The sequence below is a fragment of the Halichoerus grypus genome, chromosome 1 (genome assembly GCF_964656455.1).
Source record: "Halichoerus grypus chromosome 1, mHalGry1.hap1.1, whole genome shotgun sequence".
In the NCBI taxonomy this organism is placed as follows: domain Eukaryota; kingdom Metazoa; phylum Chordata; class Mammalia; order Carnivora; family Phocidae; genus Halichoerus; species Halichoerus grypus.
In genome coordinates, this window is record NC_135712.1 from 115,525,201 (window position 1) to 115,544,111 (window position 18,911).

Consider the following 18,911-nt stretch of genomic DNA (forward strand, 5'->3'; position numbering starts at 1 on the left):
AAATAACAAAATGTATATAAAATCATTTAAAATTATTCATGAGATGAAACGGAGTTTAAGTAACAAATGTCCAAACATAGCACGTGTCCAGATTAAGACTACCTTTCCTCTTGAATCTGTAATTATAATACAAGAGCAAGATCTCACTGCTGATAATGGTGGCTACCAGTTCCAGAGACCCTCTTGCCTTGACACAAAGGGAACATTACTACCTGCCAAAGATCAAAAACTAGTCGCCACCTCATTCATTGTCTTCTTCAATGTCAATAACTATCAGCAATGATTAGATTAGGAAAATGAGGTTCAGAAGGCTTCATTTATTTATGTGAAGATAAAGGACACTACTCTAGGTCTGTCTGAATCCAAAACCCATCCCTCACAGCCCAGTACTATAAAGTAATCACTGAACTGAACCAATGAGATTTAGTTGTAGCTGTAAACTTCAGCCACTACCGAGAGCAGAACCAGTTTCAAAGTCAGTGCGAAGCAGTGATCAGAGATGTTCCTTCTACCCCTTCTAGTACCTTCCCCATTCCTGTGACTCTGTGGTCTCATTTCTCCCAGTTTGCAACTTGTTCCATGCAAACAAATACAGATTCTCGGTTGGCTTGCTGGGTGGAAGTCTCACTAAACTGTTATAACATGTTACTCCTTCCTGACTTGTAAGTAACCAGTAGGTTTCTTCTGGCTCATTTTAATAAAGAGCTCCAGAAGATACTTTTAAAATTCCTTGGAGATACAGAGACAAATTACTAATAGTGGAATTAAAGGAACAGTGACATGAGATAGGGGTAAAATTTGTAAAAGGTGTGATTTCCTGAAATATCTGTATTATATTCGTAATATGCACTGCACTTATTTACAAGGCAGAAACACAATTTTACCTTATATTAGGCCACTAGTAGATGTTTTGAGTACAGAGAAGAGTTCCCTGCCTTGGTATCTTAAGAGCTTGACATATTTTAGCACTATGAATTGCATGTGCCCTGCTCCCAGATGCCTTATTGTTATCTGTGACCTTCTCACTGGAAATTCCTTTAACTCTTCTAACACAGAGGCTACTCAAATTAAACAAATCTGTAACTAATTACAGTCTTTTGCAAGCAAGGTAAGAAATAAATCCTATACCTGCACATTAAAAAGTTAAGTACCAGCAATAAAAATTTTTGCCATTGTTTCCAGTATTAAAAAGAAAAGAAGAAAAGCTATGTGATCTGATGGTTAAGTCAGATTTTGGATTTAATATCTATTAATTCCATGAGAGACATCACTATTCCCCAAACCAGTGATGATCAGATGGATAATGTGACAAGTTCTCGCAATTGTGTCTTTCAATTTGAGGAAGTGGGTCCTCTCATGTGTCATTATAAAGGGCACCTTTATTCTCTCTCCCACACCTTCTCGGTATTTACATTAGTAACATTGCACCATAATTGTATTTTATAAAGCCCAAGACTCATTTAAATGCCTGAAAATTATGCCAAAGGGATTTCATTTACCACTGGCTGTGTAGGGGATAGAGTTATACAACCCCTATTAATGCTAATGGGAGTTCATGAATAAATCTTCAAAATTTCAGAGAAAAATGTATCCCAAGAAGGACATGAAATGAAGACAATAGGCTCACCAGAGCCAAATTAAATGGCAGTTTGATTTTCTGAGCTAATACCTCATAAAAATAGAAGTCACTTACACTTAAAATCATTTAAGAATAGTGATTTCTTTAGTAAGAATTCACAAATCTCTTTGACAACTTAACTCACATAATTTGCACAAATAACAATTTTTATTATTGGCAATTACCTATAGACTTCCAATATGGAATGACCTGAGGGCCTTTTATATAGTATCCCAGTTTCTCATAATCATCACTGAATGAGGATTTAGATGATAAAATACATTTTTAGAAATAAATCACCATGAAATTATATGGTTGTAGCTTTAACACTACATATTAGAAGGTACTATGTGAACTTCCACAGATACTAGAAGAATGTGACATTTTTATATTGCTCATTGGCAAATGGTGTAGCTATTTAAATATGGTGGCGGTCTTTTAAAACTAAAATACGATTATAAATATTAAACCTGTCATTCTCATCAGGTTTCTTAGATGTTAAAAAAAAAACTATAAGGGCGCCTCGGTGGCTCGGTAGTTAAGCATCTGCCTTCGGCTCAGGTCATGATCCCAGGGTCCTGGGATCAAGTCCTACATCGGGCTCCCTGCTCGGTGGGAAGCCTGCTTCTCTCTCTCCCACTGTCCCTGCTTGTGTTCCCTCTCTCACTGTGTCTCTCTTTGTCAAATAAATAAATAAAATCTTTAAAAAAAAAACAAAACTATAAACTGCTAAGATTTAAACTTTTTATTTTGGATGATTATTTATTTATTCATTCATTCATTCATTCATTCATTCAATATAGAACTAACTTGTTTTCATGGAGCAATTGGGACTTTTTCCATAAATGATTTTGGTGTTTCATTATTTTAACAGTGTTGTCTCCACATACAATAAAAATGGAAGTATAAGTATATTCAAAGTCAAATTTATGCATACTAACAATCATATTTTGTTGAAATTGGTTCTACATAAATTAGCCTTTACTAAAATTATATTTTATAATTTTAATAAATAATGATGAAATAAAATGAGTGACTTTTGAATAACGATGAAATAAAAATGAGTGACTTTTGAATATACAATAGCTTTTGCTAGAAAATGTTTGAGTCAATTATTATCTCTCCAAATAATGGATGCTTTAGTATTTCAATTCTTAGGACTCTATGTAGACAATCCATTTCCCTAGTCAAATTCCTTTATGAAATAGGGCTTACTACATAATGTGCCTCAACTTTTTTTTTCTTTCCAACTGTATTCTTTTGGTAATCTCTTCCAGAGTTAATTACTCCCGTTTGTAGGTGATGAAATGTGTTAGGAACCTACTTCAAATGTTGGCCCGGATCTAAGCATGGTCTTTCCTTTTACTTGACCTCAGAGTTAAGACTTTTGGTTCTTATTTTTTATATTCCAGTCCCAGAAGTAGTTTTCACTGTAAAAGCAAGCTGCAGGCCATCTTATGCTTTTTAGCACTAGTCTACAACCAGGCTCTAGCTTCTCTAGCACACTACACGATAGGGATTTGCCTATGTATTAAGCTACAAGGCATTCTCTCATTAGTTTTTTTTTTTTTTAAAGATTTTATTTATTTATTTGACAGAGAGAGACACAGCGAGAGAGGGAACACAAGCAGAGAGTGTGGGAGTGGGAGAAGCAGGCTTCCTGCTGAGCAGGGAGCCCGATGAGGGGCTCAATCCCCGGACCCTGGGACCATGACCTGAGCCAAAGGCAGACGCTTAACGACTGAGCCACCCAGGCGCCCTCTCATTAGTTTAAATACATTTTATTTTAGACAATAACATGACATGTTTTTTTCTTAAAAAAAAAAACACCTGTACTCCAAATAGATCAAGGTCAAAATAAATGAAAAGCTCAAGATGACATCAGTCCCATTTGTCTAAGTCCTGGTGTTGTGTGGGTAAAGCACAGTAGCCAATTATGATAACAGGTGATACAACCAATGTAGTAGGCGAATTTGTTAACATTTTTCCATTTCTAAACCATCTTTAAAGAAAACCATATATGGGGTCTCAACATCCTCGTGACAGTCCAGCGGAGCAACCATGCCATCTGGATTCATGTTTTCACCAATAATGAACTGGTAGTTTTTGAAATTAGCAAGGATGTGCTTATTTGTTCTGTAGCCCCTGTCATAAGAAGTTTTACTCTTTCTGGCCTCCGTTCTTCACGTCTACCTTTGATTGATTTCATATAATCTTTGATGTACTTCTTGTAGGCTTCCTCTGTGAAGCTGGTTTCCATCATTTGCGGGAAGTGCAAATGATGGTTCATGACAAGATCAATGCTAGTGATTATTGTGCTTTTGGTACCTTCACCCTTGGGGCCTTCAGTGGGGACATCTCCACCAATAAGTGAGTCAACAATGTTACCCTCTGTCTTACTGATCATCTTCCCCTCCACCTCCAGGCACAGCCTGTCCATGATCTCCCGGATCTTGAGGATGTCGGAGAACATCTCATCATGCCTAATGAGGAGATGATTATGACTGCGGCTGGACAGTGGTGCCAGCCTAGCAGGAGCCTGGAACTCTGAGTGAGCTCGGTACAGCCAGAGCAGCACTTGGGGGGAGAGGGGAGGGGGCAGAGAAGCAATGCACCTTGACTTTTAAATGTTATCTGTAGAAACTGGTTAATAAATACCTTATTAAAAAGGTCAGGTGCAGGAGAGCTTTATTAACATACATCTGTCAAGATGAGGTTTTAATTCTTTTAAATGACAAACATAACAAAAAATATTTCAACTGTAAGAACACAATACACATACGATATACTTGGGTTTGTATTCTTTAAAATAGTATTTGAACTTTTTTAACATAAATTGAACTTAGCACTGGCTGTATCAATTAGATTTGTTAAAGTTCAACATCTTCACCCCCACTGACTTGCTTCTTAATATAAGCAAAGGAAGTAGGAGAGCAGGGATGTCAGATGTCCTCTGGAGCCATCATTCAGGGAATGCTTGCATTTAAAGCTCAACACGCGGGTGCCTGGGTGGCTCAGTTGGTTAAGCGACTGCCTTCGGCTCAGGTCATGATCCTGGAGTCCCGGGATCGAGTCCCACATCAGGCTCCCTGCTTGGCGGGGAGTCTGCTTCTCCCTCTGACCCTCCCCCCCTCATGCTCTCTCTCTCATTCTCTCTCTCTCTCTCAAATAAATAAATAAAATCTTTAAAAAAAAAAAAAAAAAAAAAAGCTCAACACGCGATGACTCCCAGGCACTCCACACCCTAACTTTCCGTGGACCAGACTGGTTGCTAATACAACAAGTTCAGGGGGAGGAAGAAGGCATCATATGCAAACACCATTGTTAAAACACATATTATCTGATATCCAGAACAGTATAGTGAGAAGAGAAAGGGCTTTAGGGTCAGATATCCTAGCTTGAATCTTAGATTAGTTACCTAGGAGCTGTGTCACCTGTATGTAGCATGTACCTATAATTTGCGGAGCTTCAGTTTCTGCATCTTATATATCAAATAATATCTACCTTCTAAGGTGATTAAATATAGAGATTATTTGCTAAAACCTTCTGGCTTAGTAAGTAACCAATACATAATGTTATTGTTCAAGCATGTGTTGATTGTACATAGTAGTTGATGGCTGCTGGACAGCCTCAACTTCCTTAAAGGTAAGATACATAGGAAGTTGAAATTAGCCTCATGTGAATTCCTAAGGTTTCAAAATCCTTCACCTTTATTTACTCCCTTTGGAATACCTCTGATTTATTCAGTAAGATCAGCACCTGGTTAATCAACATCATACATGGCAATCCTCTTTTTGCTGCTTCCAGAATCTGACTTCCCACCTTGGGTTTGAATGGCACCTCGGATAGCAAGAGGAATAGCCACCTATCCTGAAACCCCTTAGTGAGTACTTTTGGCATGATCAAATTGAGTACTCATTACACTCAAGTTGTTGAAACAAATCACTACCAGGAGTGGAATGAAAGAGCAAAATGGTGAACTGTTTTATAGAAAATAGGGATCACCACTCTACTGACCCCACACCTCCCTTACCAAAAACAAAAACAAACAAACAAAAAAGCAAAACCCCAAAACAAAAACCATCCTGGAACCCAAGACACCATACACTTTAACAGTCCAAGTGTGTTCGCTTAAGATGAATGAGGATAGGTAGTAACTTCCTTGAAACCTGGCTTAACCACTGCAGAGCTACTTCGGTTTCAGGGGAGAAACCCACAGATTGGGTCTGGAGTTAGCATTGCTTAGATATATAGAAAGTGCACAGCAACAGTTCCAGCCTGTTACCAAGGCTTTATTCATACAATGGACCTCACTCAAGGTGACCTCACACACCACTAATGGCAGTCAGTGCACAAGAATCCATCTCCTTATGATTCTTATTTACATCAGCATTCCTAATTGCTTTTATCATTTCTAAGTCAATTTCATCACAGTCAGGGACATTTGTGTTGTTATTGTTAATTCAACTGTTTTCTGAAGGCAAGTATAGAGCTCTGAAATAAGTGCGTGTGTGTATTTATATATATAAAATTTCTTCTACATCTTTCACTCTGAAGAGTGTGCTTTACAAATAAATTTTTCAGCTTTGTCATGAGTCTTATTTCCCTTTTTCCCAAGCAAAGATAATCATAACAAAATTCCTTAAGAATTCTCCCCATAGTCTCTTTGATGTAGAAACAGTCCAGCTGCAATTTATTCCCTCTTCCTTTTATCTCCTGGGAAAAGGAGAAGTTGGCTGATTTAACCAAGTCCTAGCCTTCTTCACAGAGAAAAAAAGTGTGTCCTACAGGATGGAATGAGTGGTGGGGAAACTTCTCCCCAAATACTAATGCAAGCTTCTGTCTGGTCCTTCTAAGCATCATACCTAATGTATTTATTATAAAGAAATCTATAGTATGGCAACATTGATTTTTAGGTTCACCAGAATAGGCATATCTTCCTTACTGTGAATGTTTTAACGCAATAAGAAATATAAAGAAATCTGTCACCTGGAGGTCACTGCTTTCTTCACACAGATCATTACTGCTTCTAAAGAGATAGTGGCCAGGAACTTGACCAGACTCGTACAAGAAAAGCTGTCGAAAGGGAAGAACAGTTGCTTCATACGTTAGCACAAACAATGGGTGATGACATTTGGTGAGAATGTGCAAGTATTAGGCCAGTAGCCCTGGTGGTAATAAACATGAGCAATAGTAAAAAGCAATCATGTTCTAATCTTCTTTTGAGTTTAGTAATCATTTTCTCAATGACGCTTTATGGATATAACTTCATTTTGCTATTTTTAATTTGCTTTCTCTATAAGATAAGTGCACATGCTGGATCATAAAATCCAGTCAGTACTAAAGGATATAATGTGAAAATGAAAGTTTACTACCTTCCACCCAGAGACACTTTCAATAGTCTGTTTTTAGGACTTGAGATAATTACCTCAATACGTATAAATGTTACCTGTGTACACCTATTTGTTAATCTTCAATATTAAATGTGATCTAACCTTCCATTGTTGACACTTATTATAGTTCCATCCTTTCCTTCTATACTTCTAAATCTTTGCTAAAAATATAAATTCATATTTATTTTTATTTCTTACTCTATTATGACCCTTATATTTGTATATAGCACACATAAATGTCTATTTCTTTGCTCAAATATTTTTAGAGAGTATGTTGACTTCTAAAAGAAGGGAAAGACAGGGAGGAAGTATATTGGATTTATTTATTTTACATATTCTTTATTAATACGTTTGCTTGCTTATGTGTTTTATTGTATACTCTCTTAATAGAGATCTTCACTTTACACCTAAGGCCCTCTAGCTACTTAATCGTGTACTTGTTATAAAGAACACATTTTTAAAAAGATTTTATTTATTTGAGAGAGACAGAAATAGAGACAGAGATAGCGAGAGAGAGAGAGCATGAGCAGGGAGGAGAGGGAGAAGAAAGCTCCCTGCTGAGCAAGGAGCCCAATGTGGGACTCAATCCCAGGACCCTGGGATCATGACCTGAGCCGAAGGCAGATGCTTAATTGACTGAGCCACCCAGATGCCCCAAGAACCCATTTTTAAGAGGCATTTTCTGAAAGTCCAAAGAATTTCTTTCTTTTTTCTTTTGGAGAGAGAGTGCACTTGAGTGGGGGAAGAGGAGGGGCAGAGGGAGAGGGAGAGAGAATCTTAAGCAGGCTCCATGCCCAGCGTGGAATCTGACACAGGGCTCAATCCCACGACCCTGAGATCAGGACCTGAGTCAAAATCAAGAGTCAGATGCTTAACTGAGTGAGCCACCCAGGCGTCCCTGTGCAAAGAATTTCAATTTTAATTTACACCAATTGCTTTTCATCTTAGAATTACCCTTACTTTTGTTCTTCTATGTTAGGCTATTTCTTGGATGCCTTGGACTCTTTACAACAGCTGTAATACCTCCTAAATAAATATACAGAAAAGGCCTGTAAGTGGTAAAATGTCTGAGCTTGTGCATATCCAAATTAAGTTTATTTTACTCTCATGGTTGATTGATCATTTGACTGATATTCTGATTTCTATGTTCAGTTTGTCCATTTGTCCATTTGAGTCCATGTTTTTTGTGTTGTTGTTTTTCTCCTCTCTGGTTGATCTTGGTCATCCATTTATGTTTATCAATGAAGAACTCTGTTACGTGATATTCACTGATAAGGTGAGTATTCTCTCTAGCATTGCATTTTATAGCTATTCATATTTTCTTTTTAAATACCCTCCACTTTGGAATCTCAGCAGTTCTTCAATCACTTTTTTTCATATCAGTATATGTGTTAATGATATGTCTTTTTCATTATAAGATTTTGTAGAAACATCCATATTGCTTTTATAAATGATTAGACTGCATCTTCCTTTCCATTTCTACTGGATCCACACCCTGTTATCAATGTTCATCACTTCCTGCAGCGATTTCAAAGTAACCTTTTCACTGGTCTTTTTGCCACCAGCTAGCATCCATTTATTTCAAATTAGAAAATAGCCTTTTAGCAAATAATGCATTGAGTCTGCCATGTTCATTTCTGTAGTGAAATAAAGGGAGCAGATGAGAAATCCCATTTACTTTTCTCACAGTAACTTAAATACCTTTGAAATCCCTTGAACTACATTAGCAAACACAGATCACTAAGGGATATTGACCTAAGAAGGGCATATCATTGTTTAAAGCAATTACCTTCAGACATGGTTTCAAATGGGAAAGATTGGCTTTAAAAATGAAAACTGGTATATTGGGAAAGGTGCATTATAGCTGCTCAGCTAACCAATTGTTTTCCATTAGAAAGAATTAGAGAAGAACTAGATGCTCAAGTAACTACTTCAATGAATTTGGTTCCTGGTAGCCTCAGGAGGCGTTATAATTACCCTGCTAAGGGTGTTCCACTGGAGGACTACAGTATTCTATTCAGGTCTATTTCCAAGGTAATTTTTTGGATTTAAAAGTAGAATAACTCCATAAGAGTTGTTCTCACTGGGAGTCATTCCAGTTCCCCCTAAGCTTCCATATAAAGACAGGATTTGAGAAACAATGAGTAAGATAATCCTTTTAAATCTTTCTCTTGATTGGAAGCAGTTCAATTTATTCCAAAGGCAGATTACCGTGAAAGAAATTCTAAATTAAACTTATTTAATATGTCTTGCTCCTGGGATCTCTAGAAGTATTTTGGGATATTACATTTTGATATCTAGGGGAATGTATTACGTTGTTTTAATCTGTCCAACATCTTTTACTCCTTCTTCTAATAATGACACCTCATTTCATTTGAGGAACTGGTTCTCTCCCCCTACACCTTCCCCCGCCCCCACCATGTGGAAGGCTCCAGGTCTACAACCTCTGACCCCTGCTCAATGGTTAGGTAAGTAGTTGAGACTGTGCTATCATCGTATCCTTCCACTCTGGGCCAGTGCTGCCTTGTGATCAGAATATTTCCCTGGGAATTTTTATAAGTCCCCTTTGATAGAGATCTACACATACATGAACACAACGCATGCCAGTTTGGGAGATTGAAAACAGTACTAAAAAAATCTGAGGTTGAAAGAGGCTGTGCTGGCAGTAAGCAGCCTGTAGGCTTCTCCAGTTTTTTTAAATAAAAACTCCTTGTAACCTAGGAATCATATTGTTAAGACATCTCATATGTCAAAGAGCAGCTTGGTAGAGAAGAAGGTGCCTGGGTTTAGAATGCAGATGTACGTTGACTAGAATGCAGACTGCCACCATATCACCTTAGCAAGCTACTTCTCTTCTATTTGATTGTCTACTTAAAAATGTGTTAATGCTTATTTTAAAGAATAGTACATCTCAACGTACTTACAACTGAAGGATCCAGTAACATCACCAAGTATCTATGTTCCAAGCATCATGGAAGCAAATAACAAAAGCACAATTATTACCATAAAGATGATTACAAAAAAAGAAAAAGATGATTACAGTTAAGGAGTTAGGGAAGTAAATGATTTCAATGTAATCAAACTGCTGTGAGAAAATAAGTGAAGCACTTGACTTGAGCTATGGAAATAGAATCTGTAGTCCATAGGTTAAGGAGTTTGCCAGATAACAAATAGCATTACAGGCACAGACTGACATGAAGAGCATTAAAACACACGCACACGCGCGCACGCACACACACACACACACACACACACACGCACAGAAGATGCACAGACTCCGGCCAAAAAAGAATGACTAGAAACCATGAGAAGAAATGGAAAATATACCAATCATCAGTGTCGAGGTATCCTTGTGCTATCATTTAGCTTCCTATTTACTACTCTTGGAATAGATTTTTAGCCTTCAACTAGGATGTATAGATCTCAGCCCACAAAACTAGTGCCAAAAAAAGCCCCCAGAAAACAAAAACAAAACACCCAACAAACAAAAACCAAACCCAAACCACTGCATTATTTAGATTAACTTAATTTTGTCTCAGAATTCTCATTTTGTTTGGCAGGTTGGAAATTAAACTTAATTCCCTAATCCCCAATCCCTGTTCAGTCCCTTGTGTTTTCTTCAATCTGGGATATACTCTAGTGTCTCTGTAAGATTTCTTCAGGCCCACCTGGCTCTACCTCTTTTGCTTTGCCTCTTCTGTCCTATGATGGGGACATGCTAATCTTTGGGGAATCATTGCCCTGAGGTCCTACCATTTCCTCACAGCAATGCCAGTAAGCTTTCTTGCCATGGAAGCCCCAGAATCTCAACTCTTCGTAGATTCTGAGAATCTCTTTTATAATCAGGAAAAGCCTTTTATCTATTTTAAGCATGGAATCTTAGCCATATACTGAAGCCTACATTTGCAGAGAAGTGAATTTAGATCAAAGGAATAACCTCTGTCTGCAGTAGGTTTCATAATTCTCAGAGGTCGGGAAGAAGTAACTATTACAATACATTCCCAGCATTAAAAATATTTTAATAAATATTTACTGAGAACCTAATATGTCCCAGACATTCATCTACACGCTTAGATTCTAACAGTAAAGATGGACAATAAATAAAGACAAGAATACATTAAAAATTATAGAGTGTGTAAAAAGGTGGTAAGTGCTATGATGAAAAATAGAGCAGGTAAAAGGAGGTAGATGGGTGGATTTCATTTTTAAATAGGGTGGACATGATAGGCATGAATGATTGAGATTTAGAGGAGGCAAGGCAGTTAGCTATGAGGTTATCTGAGGAAAGAATAATACAAGAAAAAAAAAGGGTCTAAGTTGGGAAGAGCAGCAGTGTGTTTGAGGAACAGCAAGAAATAGTGGCTGAAGCTGAATAAGTTAGAGGCAGAGGAAGCAGGAGATGAAGTAAGAGAGGTACTGAGGGCCAGTTCACAAACTACCTCTCAGGCCATTGTTGAAGGACATAGTTGTAGGAACTATTTCTCATTGAAATAGGAACCACTGAAGACTGGAGTATCTCTGAAATCTTTAAAAAACACATAATTGACTCCATGTCCTCCCAACTTACTGAATAACATTTTTAAAGTTAACATAATAGAATTCAAATAAACCCTAAGGATTATAAAACACCAAGTCCCTGTTTTCTAAACATAGAAGGTGATAAAATCATTTAACAGCACTCTTGAGTAACTTGAGAAAGGAAGCTGTATGTTATCCCCAAATGAGATTTTCAAAGGGCCCACGGCAGGCTGAGCTCCTCTGCCAAACAACAACAGGGAGAGTCCTTAAATTCTAGGTGCAGTCTACTTTAACACTTAGAATCACCTGGCAAATACAGATGAGCCAGAGAATAAGCCAGCTACTTTGCTGGCTAAGAGTCATTACTGTAAGACCTTACTATATGCAATACATTTAAGAGTGTCATATGCAATATCATCAAAAATCATACAGTAGGATGTCAGCCTCAAAGGGTCAGGAGTATTTTAAATATTTATTTCTTTTCTTTTTTTTTTTAAGATTTTATTTATTTATTTATTTGACACAGAGAGAGAGAGACAGTGAGAGAGGGAACACAAGCAGGGGGAGTGGGAGAGGGAGAAGCAGGCCTCCCCACGGGGCAGGGAGCCCAATGCGGGACTCGATCCCAGGACGCTGGGATCATGACCCAAGCCGAAGGCAGACACCCAACGACTGAGCCACCCAGGCGCCCCTTAAATATTTATTAAAGTAAGAATTAGATGCCAATCTGAAAACTGTGCTCAACATGCATCTTTATTTCCAGATACGGGAAATGAGAAATAACTATTGTTCAAAACAAGCATTATGATTAGTGGTTGATATTTATTGCTTTGAGTTGTATCTGTATTTATGTGAAATACATAATGTTATCAACCAACCGTGAAATTGTTTTATGTGATTTTTACTTCTGCAGTTTCTAAAGACTGAGCTGTAGCTTTGTTGTTACTACTGTTATTTCATTCCTAAAACTAAAAAGTTGAGAATGAACTTCTATGTCATTTTGTCTAGCATTCATTTAGCATTTTTTCAAATATTGCTATTTAACAGTGTTTAAATTATCTGATCTCCAACTAAATTGTAAAGAGCTCAAGATAAGTAGTTCCAATAATTTTTTATACCACCTAGAGATATTTAACAAACCCTGGGACAAATATGCTGGATAAATATGTAAGTGCAACTTTTAATATCCACACTTAGACTTCGGAAATGTGTGAAATGTTGTTTTTCGTAGTACATTGTCATTTTCGGGGATAGTATAAATCTGAAAAATCCACTACATATATTGGTTGTCCTCTCCCTCCATAAGTCTTTCATGCCAAACAAAGGGGGTAAGATCTTCTTACAGAGGGCAAAATTACAAAAGAAAAGGAAAAATTAGTAAAAACTAAGGAAATCTGTTGTTCTTTTCTTTTTAAAAAAATGGTGTAAAAAATGTCAAAGAAGCCTTTTAGACAGAAAAGATAAAAGTAAGTCAAAGTACAGATACAAGCACCAAAAATAAGAAAAGAGTGCAAGCCAGTCCTGTTTTGTTGATAGACAGAAATTGTTCACTGTCACCTTTCCACTGCAAAATTGACATCAGTGGTTTCTGGAATCATAACACCTGAAGGAATTCACCTTTTACTGCACAACCCAGTGGTGGTAAAAATGAGTTCCATTTTGTATTAAAAACATAATTTCTCTACTTTGTGTTTTTTGAAGATTTCTAACCCCAGGATGACAAACATGTAACAGTGTTGCTCTAAACATGTATGTGAGCTGGCATCTCACTCAATTCTCTCTGGTCCTCTATGCACTTTTCCTTTCATTGTATTTTCTTGACTTCTATAGGAAGTTATGAAAGTCATGATGGCAGTGAGCACAGTGGATAAAGTTTGCAAAGAACCATGGCAGCCCAGGTCACAGAGGAAAAGTGAAAAGGGATGATGTGATGAGCTAGATATGTTACAGCTTAGAGGGAAGAAAGGCACCAGAAGAGCCCAAGCTGTTCCAACCTGCCACTGTTTGAGTCTTCCCACAGCAGGGACCAGACCCTGCATGAGTGAGCCTTCAGATAATTTCAACCCTACAATCTGAGCCATCTGAGCACACATTGAGTGAAGCACAGACAAGCTTATCCTTTTCAAGCCCTGCACAGAGTACAAATTCATGAGAAAAAGAAATGCTGTGAAACCATTAAGTTTGGGGATGGTTTTTATGCAACATTAGGCACCGGAAACACAGGGAAACAGTGATTTAAATGACTGTGGTCTTTGCTTCAGAAATAATGAAGACCAAGAGACATTTGAAAACTTCTTTGAAGTGTCTAAAGACAAAACTATCAACCCAGAATTATGTATTTAGGCACTACATCCCTCAAGAATATGACAAAGACACATTTAGGTAAAAGAAAACCAACAGAATCTGTTCACAGCAGAGCTGTATGACTAGAAATAGTAAATGTACTTCTTCACACTATAAGAGAAACTCAGAACTTCAGCAACAAATAAAAAGCATCAGAAATTTAGGCAAATTTGACTGAATAAAATAAAAATTACAGTATTTTTCTTTTGGGGATATAATACCTTGGATAACTATACCATAAAGGATGATGGAGGTGGGGTAAATGGACTATAGAATTGCAAGATTTTCTACATTTTACATGAAAGGTTATAATATTACGTCTAAACAGACTGTGAAAATCAGAGGATTCACATGTTCCTTGGAGGAACCAATAAAAGTCATGTATAGCTAAGAATCTAATAGTGAAAATAGAATTTAAAAAAATAAATATACAAAACTAAGTGAGAAAGGAGTGCAGAGAAACAAAACAGAAGTGAGAAGCCAAGTAAAAATGATAAATAATAAAATGTTAAACCTAAACATAAACATATCAGCAATTATATTAAATTCAAAGTAATTATTGATCTAATTAAAAATAAAGATAACCAGAATGGATATATTAAAAAGACAATTCTATGTTGTCAATGTTTACTTAAAACATAAAATCCCGGGTGCCTGGGTGGCTCAGTCCTTAAGTGTCTGCCTTCGGCTCAGGTCATGATCCCAGGGTCCTGGGATGGAGCCCCACATCGGGCTCCCGGCTCAGTGGGAAGCCCGCTTCTCCCTCTCCTGCTCCGCCTGCTTGTGTTCCCTCTCTCGCTGTGTGTCTCTCTGTCAAATAAATAAATAAAATCTTAAAAAAAAAAAAACATAAAATCCCAGGTAAACCAAGTGTGTGTATGTGTGTATATATACACAACACACAGTTGACCCTTGAACAATGCAGAGGTTAGGGGCACTGACCCCACCATGCAGTTGAAAACTCACATATAATTTTTGACCCCCCCAAAAACTTAGCTACTAATAGCCTACTGTTGACTGAACACCATATTGATAACATAAACAGTCAATTAACACATATTTTGTATGTTATATGTACCATATATTGTGTTCCTATAATAAAATAAGCTAGAGATAATGAAATGTTACTAAGAAAATCATGGGGTGGCTGGGTGGCTCAGTTGGTTAAACAACTGCCTTCGGCTTAGATCATGATCCAAGTGTCCTGGGATCGAGCCCCACCTAGGGCTCCCTGCTCAGTGGGGCGTCTGCTTTTCCCTCCCTCTCTGTGCTCTCTCCCTCCCTCCCCTCCCTCTCTCAAGTAAATAAATAAAATCTTAAAAGATAAAGAAAATCATGAGGAAGAGAAAATACATTTATAGTACGGTACTGTATTTATCAAAAAATCCACATATAAGTAGACCCACACAGTTCAAACCAATCTTGTTATATATATGCATACAGAGAGAAAGAGAGAGATGCAATCAATCCTCATACCTCACTGATTCTGTATTTGTGAACACTCCTTCTCACTAAATTTATTTTTAACTGTCAAATCAATACTTGCAATGCTTTCATGATCATTCATAGACACGCACAGAACAGTGACAAATTTGAGTCGCCTTATGCTCCTGTTCCCTGTTGAGGTAAAAACAAAGTGACTCTCTGCCTTCTTATTTCAGCTCTTACACTATTAAACTAAATTGTAATAAAAATACAGTATATTTGAAGGAGCATTTGGGACACAAAATATATTTAAATGATTATTTTAGAACAAAAAGTTCTAAAAGAAGTTTAAAGTATTATTTTAGGCTGCTTGATAAGAAAAGTACAGTAAACCCAAAAAAAGTAGAAAATAAGATATAATAAAGATTATAGAAAGAAGGAATGAAAGAAAAAAATAAATATATTAATAAATCTGAAAGCTGATTCTTGAACAGATCAATAGAATTGATATACCCCTGGTTAAAGTGATTAAGTTAAGAAAGAGAGAGAGAAGATAAATAACCAAACCAAGAAAGAGAGGTTATCATTACAGATCCTTCAGACATTAAGTGGATAACAATAACCTATCATAAATAACACATTTGACATCTTAAATAAAATGGGCAAATTCCTTGAAAAATATAATTCCAAACATGACACAAGTTAATCTATAGGCCCACACAATTGCAACTAAAATTCCAGTAGACTTTTTATAGAAATTAACAAACAGATGCTAGCAATTTATAGACATGCAAACAATCTAGAAAAGCCTAAGTAGTTTTGTAAAGGAGAACATAGTTAGAGGATTTATATTCCTTGACTTCCAAGACTCATTCCATACTTATAGCAATCAAGAGAATGTGATTTGGTAAAAATCAGGCATTTGGATAAATGGAATAAAATAGAGACCCATGAAGGTCATTTGATTTTTCAGTAATGACACAAAGACAATTTAACGGGGGAAAAATAAAAAAGTAAATAAAAGTAAAAAAAAATGCTACATCCATATAGAAGATAACATAGGAAGAAATCTTCACAACCTTGCAGTAGCTATGGAATTTTTAGGGGGGACACAAAAGCACACACCACAAAAGAAAAGGTGATACATTGGAATTAATCAAAATTAAAATTTTTACCCTGAAGAAAGACAATAATAAGAAAATTAAGAGATGATACACCGAGAGAAGTTTTTGCAATATATATATCAGAAAAAGGACTTGGTTCCTGAAGATATCACAACTCAATAAAAGGAACCAAAAAATAAATGGGCAAAATATAAGAAACTTCATTACACAAAAGATGGTATATAAATAGCCAGTAAGTTTATGGAAAAGTTTTCAACATTATTTTTAACCAGGAAAGCACAAATTAAACTATGAAATATTACTGTATATACAATGCAATAGATAAAACTAGAAAAATTGGCAATATCAAGTGCTGACAAAGTTGTGGAAGAATATGATGCCACTGACCCCACTGAAAACAGTGGCGACTTCTTTATGAAATGATCTAACAAGTCTACACCTAGGTATTTACCCAAGAGATATAAAAATGTAAACAAATATTTGTAGAAGCTTTATTCACAATAGCCCAGCACTGGAAAGAACCCAAGTGTCTTCCAACAGGTGCATGGCTAAAACAAAATGTGATATACCCATTCAATGGAAGAGTACTCAGAAATAAAAGCAAGGGACCACAGATATATGCACCAACATGAATAAGTCTCAAAATCATTATTCTTAGTGAAAAATTTCAGACAGAAAAGAATACATACTGTATGAATTCATATATGCATACATACAATTCTCGAAAAGACAAAATGTAATCTATAATGACAACATGCAGATCAGTCTTTACCTAGAGCTGAGGACAACAGGATTAATGAATTATAAAGAATCACAAGGAAACTTTGGAGATGATAAAAATATTCTATATCTGGATTGTGGTGTTGGTTTCACAGATATATACTTTAATGAAAATGGCTGCAGTTTGTTATTTGTAAATGATACAAATAGAGTTGATTTAAAATTTTATATACAGTATACATAAAATGGAATGTTATTTAGTCTTAAAAAGAAAAGAAATTCTGACATGCTACAGCATGAATGATCTTGGAGGACATTAAAGTGAAATAGGTCAATCACAAAAAAGACAAATACTGTACGATTCCACTTATATGAAGTACTTAGTGTAGTCAAAATCATAAAGACGGAAAGTAGAATGGTGGTTGCTAGGATCTGGGGGTAAGAAGAAATGTGGAGTTACCGTTTAATAGGTAAAGAGTTTCAATTTCACAAGATGAAGAGTTATGGAGACAATCAGGGGTGCTAGATACACAACAACATGGATGTACTTAATGCCACAGAACTATATATTACAAATGGTTAAGGTGGTAAAGTTTATGTTGTGTATATTTTACCAGAATAAAATTGGGAAAAAAAATCATCATGTACAGCTACTGGCACAAGGAATAAAATTATTACAACTGAATACTTATCAAAATGTTGCCCATTACTGCATTTTGGGGTATATTTCTGATGAGAGAATTTCCATTCTGTGCATCAATGAATCCTCTGCTTACAATTTTACACTTCTGATTATTAACTATCTAACTGATGGCTCCAGACATCTCAAGCCCTGTTTCTCACTCACTACCTACATATTTCCTTTGCTAGTTGTGCTCAAACATTTTGACCTTACAACTTTTCAACCATGATACCTATTTTGTCATGATATCAAGTGAGTTGTAGCAGATGAAAACAGTATTTCTGGAAGCCATGCCCACATTCAATGACTTTCAATTATTTAATTATACAGGCAAGTGATTATGAACACATAAGTATATACTACTAAACCCAACCCAAATATCCTCAACTTACCTTTACATTTGTCAGAGTGACCTTTGGATACCACCAGACAGGAGGGGAAGTGGAATAGAGGGACATCATAGTGGGGAGATAAAGCAATCTCAGCCAATTATTGTTAAATATCCTAAATTTATAGTAATTATTATTATTTTACAATTTTATAGCTATATTAACTTACTCCTAGTTCCACTAGAAATTCCTCAGAATGGGACTCTGCATGTGATGAATCTTAAAGTTTAAGCTTCATCAATTACCCCCAGATCCACTTCTGATCCTGTAAAACTGAACAAGTACTTCTATGCTCCATAAGGACATGGAAGCAAAAATCCCTGGAATTTAAGGGAACTACATGGATACAGACAATGAAAATACTAGTAGCATCTATAATGGACTACAAAGTAAAGTCCCTTCCCCCAGTTTATAAGTACCACATAGAACACTGAGATCTATGTGTGACTCTGTCTAGTGAAAATAATGGAGTCCCAATAATTATAATATTTGACCTGTCCACTAACCTGGAAAGCTGGGAGTTGGAGTTAAGCTGACAAAATATTTCCATTCCAGACTCAGATTTGTAGCTGTAAATTGATACCCACAAAATAAGAAACAAAATGAGCATATTCCTTATCTCTGTGTTAATCAATACTGGAAATTCTCTCCCCTCTCTTTGTTAAACAATACTGAGTGTAAGTGAAAGTAACCTACCTG

General features: G+C 36.4%; 1 pseudogene; it reads right to left on the minus strand.

Annotated features, from left to right (window-relative positions):
• Window positions 1–3,594: 3,594 nt before the first annotated feature.
• On the minus strand, window positions 3,595–4,103 carry LOC118529472 (translationally-controlled tumor protein-like; annotated as a pseudogene).
• Window positions 4,104–18,911: the final 14,808 nt, after the last annotated feature.